Source organism: Amblyraja radiata, chromosome 2, assembly GCF_010909765.2.
Source record: "Amblyraja radiata isolate CabotCenter1 chromosome 2, sAmbRad1.1.pri, whole genome shotgun sequence".
Lineage (NCBI taxonomy): Eukaryota > Metazoa > Chordata > Chondrichthyes > Rajiformes > Rajidae > Amblyraja > Amblyraja radiata.
In genome coordinates, this window is record NC_045957.1 from 75,538,017 (window position 1) to 75,546,009 (window position 7,993).

Sequence of the window (7,993 nt, forward strand, 5' to 3'; positions counted from 1 at the left end):
GCTCTATAATTGATCCCACAACATTATTTTTCAGGTTATAAGCATTGCTAGCAAGCCCATCATTCATTATTTTCTCTCTTTCTCACTCTCTCTCTATCTGCTGAGACAAGGATTGTCACTGCACTTGAGTGCCAAAAATGAGGCTTCTTAGGCCCCCTTCAGTCAAGGCCGACCATGGGTGTCTCCAGGGTGCTATTCCCTATATGGAGACGCCTGTGCGTGACTTTGTTTAACGTGGGGAGACTGGTGCACAGACAGCCACCCCACGGTCCTTGACAGATCTGGGTCAGGATCCAGTGGCATGGAGTCCAAGACGACCGGAGACCATTTTCTGCTGCAGCCTTCATCCGCCTTCCCCACCATTGTAACGCACCACTAAGGTCAACCATCGTCCTCTGCCTGTTCCACCATTGATTGGATTGGATTGCTCTTTGTCAGAGACCTCCCCCTCGACCTTACCGCCATGGGTAGCCCTACCAGGAGCATAGCTCCAGACGGCATCGCTCTCAGGATCTCAGGTCCACACAAGCTTCTCCGTTACGACAAGGTGACAATCCACGGATTTAACAACTAAAGCATTTACAACTACATTCAACCAGAAGTTCCAGGTAGACAATACATCATGGTTTCCTTCTTAACAAACAGTCTTGAACAATTGACCATTTTTTGTGATTTAAAGAAAGAACAAAGACAACGAGGCACAGAGAATGCATTGGGACTAAACTTGATCTTATCATTGATACTAAACTTGAGCTGCTGAGCCAAAGACTAGCTCACTAGATCTGGCTATATCTCTGTCCAAACTGTTTCACAGTGATTATAACACTGGCACCTATTTGATAATGAGGAAAATTGCCAAGGTATTATCTTATCGTCAAAAAGCAGGGTGATTACAATCCAGCCAATTATTCCCTAATCAATCTCTTCTCCATCATTTTCAAAGTGATGGAGGGAATTGTCAGATGTGCTATTTTACTTCGGAGTCACGTGAGTGACTACGTGAAGAACCCGTCCAGCACGCATGCGCGACATAGCGTTCATGCAGATGCAGCAGCGACGAACGGGAGCACGGGCGCTCCCGCTACAAGCCTGAAGGAACGGACCGTTAGGTAAGTACTTACCCACAGGTTCGAATTCACTCTTTGTTGCTCCAGGGGAACTGGAGACAGCAAAGCAGGACAGAGGGAAGCGGCCCCCGTTCGACTCCAGGGAAGGAGCGTTCCGTCAGTGGAGGGGGGAGAGGCGGCACCGGGACCGCACGCGCTGCGGTCCACAGCAGGGTACTGAGCCGATGCCCAGTCCGCTAACAGCTGTCTGACCAACAGCAGCGGACTGGAAGGAAATTAAAAAAACGGCCGGTAACCCCTGCATACTCCCGACAAGGAGACTCGCTGCCCGAGAACCGCAGAAATGCCGCCCGAAAACGGCAGGCAGCCTCTAGCAGCAAAGTCAGAACCAAACCTCGGGCTGGAGACAGACACGGAAGATGGAATCGGCACATCAAACCAGCGCCCGAGAGCAAGTAAGTGTCTGTTCTCCAAGCCTAGAGTAAGGTCATGGAGCAAAACAACTCCAGCGAGACTTGCCTCGGGAGCAGGGGCAAGCTCGCCAAGGGAGCATAACACTCCCACTCCAGTGCTTCCACACTGGCCATCTCCCTTATCGAGGGAACGATGGCAACCAGGGCTGGGCTGGTCAAGAAGAGGGGTCACTGGCTGAACAACATCGGGAGTATGCTTGATGTACAGGATCAGGAAGAGCTGCTGTGTGTGGCCGCTATGTGGCTCCACCACTAGCGAGATGGCTTTTCAGCCTCAAACTGACGGCCAGCTTACTACCTGTTCTTTTCAAAAAACCTCTCCAAGACAGGTAGTCATGAGGCATTGGATTTCATCACGCCTCCCCTAAATTGCATTTACTCAAAGCATTGAGCATAGCTTTTTAAAACCCAAATATCTTAAATTGCATTTGATACCCCTGATGTCGGCTATCATTTTTGCATGCTCATTCCAGAGGGGCAGGATAGTATGGCAAAACACCTGACCCTACTGTTCACAGTATGCTCCGCAACTTCTCGAAGGAAGTTATAAAACCTGCCCTCAACCTAAAAAATTCACAGGACTGTGAGAACGCTGACCTCACAACCACAGATCTTGCTATCTGGCTAAGTTACCAAACCAAGCCTAAGAAATTGAACGAAGTATCCAAAATACACCACACAAAACCAGACAGCAGTACCTCCACGCGTCCATCAGTAGGCGTCTACTTAATAGTACTGGTGAAAGCTCAGGGCCCGCATGCCAACCCCCGCAAGCCCTTTCAGGCCAGGGTCCAGAGCGGGCCCCATGGAAAATGCGTCACCCCCCAACAACACCATCCCTACAGACAAGGAACCAGAAACCGAAGAAATGAACACACCACTAAACAACAGTGAAGACAGATAAGTATGGTTCCTACCATCACATAAAAGGTGAAGGGTTTGTACTAACAGGGGGGGGGAATCACACTTGGGTTGGGAACATGAAGAACTATCACACTTGGTAGTTATATACCAAAAGTATTCAAGGATAAAAATTGAATTAAGAAACCCATCACTTCTCGGCCTTTTGGCTAAGATCAAGTGTAGTATCTGTTCTCAGTTTAATATCTGATACATCCCTTGTCTAGGGACCATATATTACCAGTTCAGCATGCACCCCAAAGGGGTCTACCCTCCCACTAAAAAAGAACACGAGGGACTAGCTAACTGGAGAAGATATACTAGGGGTCATAAAGAAGCCTAATATGAACCTTTGGTACCAACAAACCCAAGATGGTGAATGTCGCACCATCATTGATATACAAGGGGTCATAAGAAGCCTAATATGAACCTTTGGTACCAAAAAAACCCTAAGATGGTGAATGTCGCACCATCATTGACTTTACCACTTGAGTATTTTCACCAGGTTACACACTTATGGAAAATTGTACCTGCTAACCATGGATTTCCTAGGATACTTTATGGTAGACATCAACTTAAAAGATGCATACTATTCAGTACCCATTCATAAAATTTCGGAGATACCAATTTACCTGGATGGGGTAACTATGGCAGTATAAATTATTGACAATGGCTAATATGAGCCAAAAATGTTCCCAGATATTCAAACCAGCCCTGACACTATTAAGGAACATATCGTCATGGCATGTCTCTTGATATTAATGACAGACTAATCCATGGGAATAGCTAATCAACAGCATTAGCTGCTAAAACTTATTTAGCCTGAGCCTGTCATACAATCCAGATAGATCTACGTTGACACCATCCACAACTATTGACTATCTGGTATTCAATTAACTCTATCCACTCATCTATAACATTGCCATAAGGAGAGTCAGCGTATGACACAACCTGTAACAATTAATGGTATCAATCAACCAACCATTCAACAAGTGGCTAGAGTAATTGGGAGTTAGTAGCAGCATTACCAGCTACTTATCTTGATTAGATTAGATTAGATCCTTTGTCATTCAGACTTTACGGTCTGAACACAATGTCGTTACCTTTCCATTAGAGCTAAGGTGCTAATGTTTAAACCCATACCCAGAACATGGTGGCAAATGGACTAATCTGGAGTCATCATCACTATAGACACTGGGCGTAAAACCTACTTGGAAATATTGAGTACGTTCTATTGGTAAAAGCATATTATTCAGTAGTGCACCATTTTGCATGTTCGTTTATAAATTAAACAACATCACAGCGGTGGCATACACCAACCATTTGGGCAGAATAAATCGATATCATGTGACAATTTATTTAACAATTGGTAACCGTATGTCATCAAACATATTCGACCATCAGCAAACTTACCTACCAGGTGAGCTAAATACTGTAAACAGACATATTAAACCAAAGTATTTGCTGAAATTACAAAGCAATATGGAACACCAGATATCGATTTCCCTGTATTTCAATTGAATCATCACGTACCGATGTATGTCGCATGAAACCAAACTTTGAGGCAGCGGCAATTAATACATTCCCGCTGAACTGGGGGGGGGGGGGGATGTAAACTCTATGTTCTCCCCCCTTTTTCCTACCTCATCAGTCAGGTACTACGGCCTCATCAGTCGGGTACTACGCAAACTCACAGTCATGGTTCCCAGTGGTCCTCGACATGGTCATCAAAGCCCTAATGATTTCCCAATAGCCCAGACTTATCAACTCACCCAGTTTCAGGCATAAGCCACCCATGCCACGATAAATTAAACTACTGGGTTGCAGATTTGAAAAGACCATTACTGGGCCTGGGTTGCAGAATTGGGAAGACCACTGCTGGGCCTGGATTGTCAAATAGCACTGTCGACACGATGATAGCATCCCATCGCATATCCACTAGGGAACATACTTGGCGAACATCAAGAAGTGGGAAGATACTATTCAAATACAGGAACTACATATTCAACTACAACAAAACCTGTACTGGAGTTCCTGGCAGGTCTTCACCACAATGAAGGACTCAGCTACTGCACCATCAACACAGCCAGATGTGCTCTGTCAGCCTACTTAACTCGGGCACCAGGATAACAGGCCATAGGGTACCACCCGCTGGTGATCAAATTCAGGAGAGGCATATTCAACTCTAATCCCCCAGACCTAGGTACACCCAAATCTGGGATGTCAGTGTGGACCTGACATACCTTAGGGGATGGTCACCAGCCAGGTCCCTCACCCTGGAACAGCCCACCCTGAAGACAGTCATGCTGATGGCCTTGTCTCAGCACAAAGAGTCCAGTTCGTCCATCTACTACGTTTGGACAATATGGTTTACTAGACCGTGTTACATTTACCATTAGGGGCTGGTCAAACAGAGCAGACCAGGAACATCAGGTCTAGTCATGGAATTCTAGGCATACCCACCTGAACCACGGTTATGTGTCATGACCCACTTATTGAACTACATCGACACAATAAGTAATCCTCGAGGGAGAGAAAAAGCCTTATGGGTCAGCCACAAGAAACCTTATGGTCGGGTGACGAGCCAAACTATCTCAAGTGGCTCAAGCAGGTACTGGGAGTTGCTGGAGTATATACTAACGTGTATAAATCTTACTCCACCAGGGCAGCATCCACATCAGTGACTAAGAGGATAGACGTGCCTATGGACCACATCCTGGCTACAGCGGGGTGGTCTAGGGAGTATACGTTCCAAACTTTTATAACAAGCCGCTGACAGAACCTGTATCGTTTGCAGAAAAAGTATTAGAATCTGCAAAAAATATATAATTTAAGCCCGGGGGAGCATTTTGGTCTTGTTATTGTTAATAACACCATTATTGTTTTACAAACAGATTCATGGTTGATTACGATAACATACTTCCTCCCTCGAATGACTTCAGCAGCGAGTGAAGTATGAACTGTTACACGGTTTGAAATCACAGAGCTTTAAAATCTTCACGTAGTCACTCACGTGACTCAGAAGTAAAATAGTAAGATTAAACAAGAGATTAATAGTTTGAAGTTTGATCTGTATTTTATGAGGAGTTATGATGAGGGATTGCGTGCCCTCTGCTCCCACCCTCAATAATAGAGATCAAACTGGTATCTAAGCTCTCCTTTTCTTTACTATATTTATTTCAATTACTGTGTTTTTCTGTGATTCCACACCGCTGCTTTGAAGTATGTCGCGCATGCGTGCTGGACGGGTTCTTCACGTAATCCCTCATCATAACTCCTCATAAAATACAGATCAAACTTCAAACTGGTAAGTTCTCGTTTAATCTTACTATTAAATGGCATTTACTCACCAATAACCTGGACGCTGATTTCTGTTTGGGTTTTGGCAAGAACACTTGGCTGCGAATTGTCTTAGCTCATAAACAGACTTCATAAAGCTCCTATACATAATAGCCAGCTTCATTTGTATTCTTTTATTGAGCTTTTTGTTAAAGTCATTTGATTACCTGAGGTATTGTTAGTCCCCTATGAGTCTTTGAGTATTTAGTGCAGTTATGGTCACCGCGTAGGACACCACTGCTATTATAAAGAAGGCACATCAGCGACTCTACTTCCTGAGAAGATTACGGAGATTCGGCATTTCGAAGAGGATTCTCCTAAACTTCTACTGAGAGCTTTCTGACTGGTTGCATCGTGGCCTGGTTCGGCAACTTGAACTTCCAGGAGCGAAAAAGACTACAAAAAGTTGTGACCACTGCCCAGTCCATCACGGGCTTTGACCTCCCCACCATTGAAGGGATCTATCTTAGTCGCTGCCTCAAAAAGGCAGCCAAAATCATCAAAGACCCACACCATCCTGGCCACACACTCATTTCACCATTGCAATCAGGAAAGAGGTACAGGAGCCTGGAAACTGTAACGTCCAGGTTCGGGAACAGCTTCTTCCCTACGGCCATCAGGCTATTAAACACAACAATGAATAAGCATTGAGCTCTGAACTGCAAAAGACTATATTATTATTGCACTATATTTGTTATTTATTGAACATTTTCTTTTTTTTCTCTTCCCCAATTATGTACTATAATTATATATTCACATATTCTGTTGTGCTGCAGCAAGTAAGAATTTCATTGTCCCATCCGGGTCATATGACAATAAAACACTCTTGACTCTTGAGGAAGGATGTGGAGGCTTTTGAGATGTTTAACAAAATACTGCCTGAATTAGAGGGTATAAGCCATAAGAAGAGGTTGGACTAACTTGGATTGTTTACTCTGAAGCATTGGATGTTGAGGGGAGACCTGATGGAAGTATATAAAACTATGGAAGGCACAGATCCGGTAGACAGTTAGAACCTTTCTCCCAGGGTGGAAATATCAAAGGCTGGAAGGCATAACTTTAAGGTGAGATGGGTAAAGTTTAAAGAAGATGTGCAGGGCAAGTTCTTTATACAGAGAGTGTGGGAGCCTGGAACACACTGCCAGAGGTGGTTTGCTTGTGTGTCAGACGCCGTTCTGCCATCGCTTTGCCACAGCCAGTGCCACATCTGTGCCTCTGTGGAGATCGTCCGCAGTGCATGCCTCTCTGCCACATGTCAGTAGGTGGGCCATTGTCTGTTACTCTCCACAGTTGCACTTGTCAGAGTCCAAAAAGCCCCACTTCTTCAGGTTGAGTCCGCAACGTCCCACTCCAGTGTGGAGGCAGTTTAGGGCTTTCCAGGTAGTATATGGCAGGTGGCGTCCTGGTGCCATTTGTTGGTTAGTTTTGGTGCCTGGCATGGTTGTCGCTAGTTCCATGAAGCTGTTCCGACTCTTCAGGTGTTTCTTGGCATGTTGGTGATTGTGCAAGGGGTGACGGGGGTTTGTGTCCATATTGAAGCGTTCTACTGCAGCTGCCCGATCACGTCTTCGAGATGGTTGGTCGATGCCTGCCAGCTCGTACAGGTGTTCAACCTTTGTCAGCTTCAAGCATCCTGTGATTTTCCTGCAGACAGTGTTCAATGCAGAGTCCACCTTGCGTGCATGTTTAGAGCGGCTCCTGGGGGCTTGCATATTCTGCCAATGAGAAACAGAGCGATAGGGCTGCAGTGCGGATTGTTGTTGGGTCACTTCCAAATGAGCTGTTTCCCAATTTTCCGATGACATTGTTCCGGGTGTTGATCTTTGCCTTGGTTTTCTCAACATGTTGGCGATATGATAACGTGCGATCGAGGACCACACCTAGGTACTTTGGGGCTTTACAGTGTTCCAACAGGACATCATTCCATCGCACTTGCAGCTGACGTTTCGCATCCCGGTTCCAGAGGTGAAAAGCTGCGCTTTGCGTTTTTGTTGGGTTTGGGCGCAGGGAGTTCTATTGGTAGTATATTGTCATATTCTGCAGAGCAGCCTCTGGTACAGTCTCAATCTGGCTGAAGTCTGAGGAATGCATAAGTCATCGGCATACAGAAAAGACCTAGTTTTCAGGGGTGATGGATTGGTCATTGGTGGATATATTGAACAATGTTGGGCCCCTGTGATAGACCATTCTTTTGGCGTCTGCAACGGCTGTTCT

The 7,993-nt window shown here is 45.4% G+C and overlaps 1 pseudogene; it reads left to right on the forward strand.

The window, feature by feature from the left end:
• The first annotated feature begins 2,590 nt into the window (after positions 1–2,590).
• Positions 2,591–2,701, forward strand: LOC116970597 (annotated as a pseudogene).
• Positions 2,702–7,993: the final 5,292 nt, after the last annotated feature.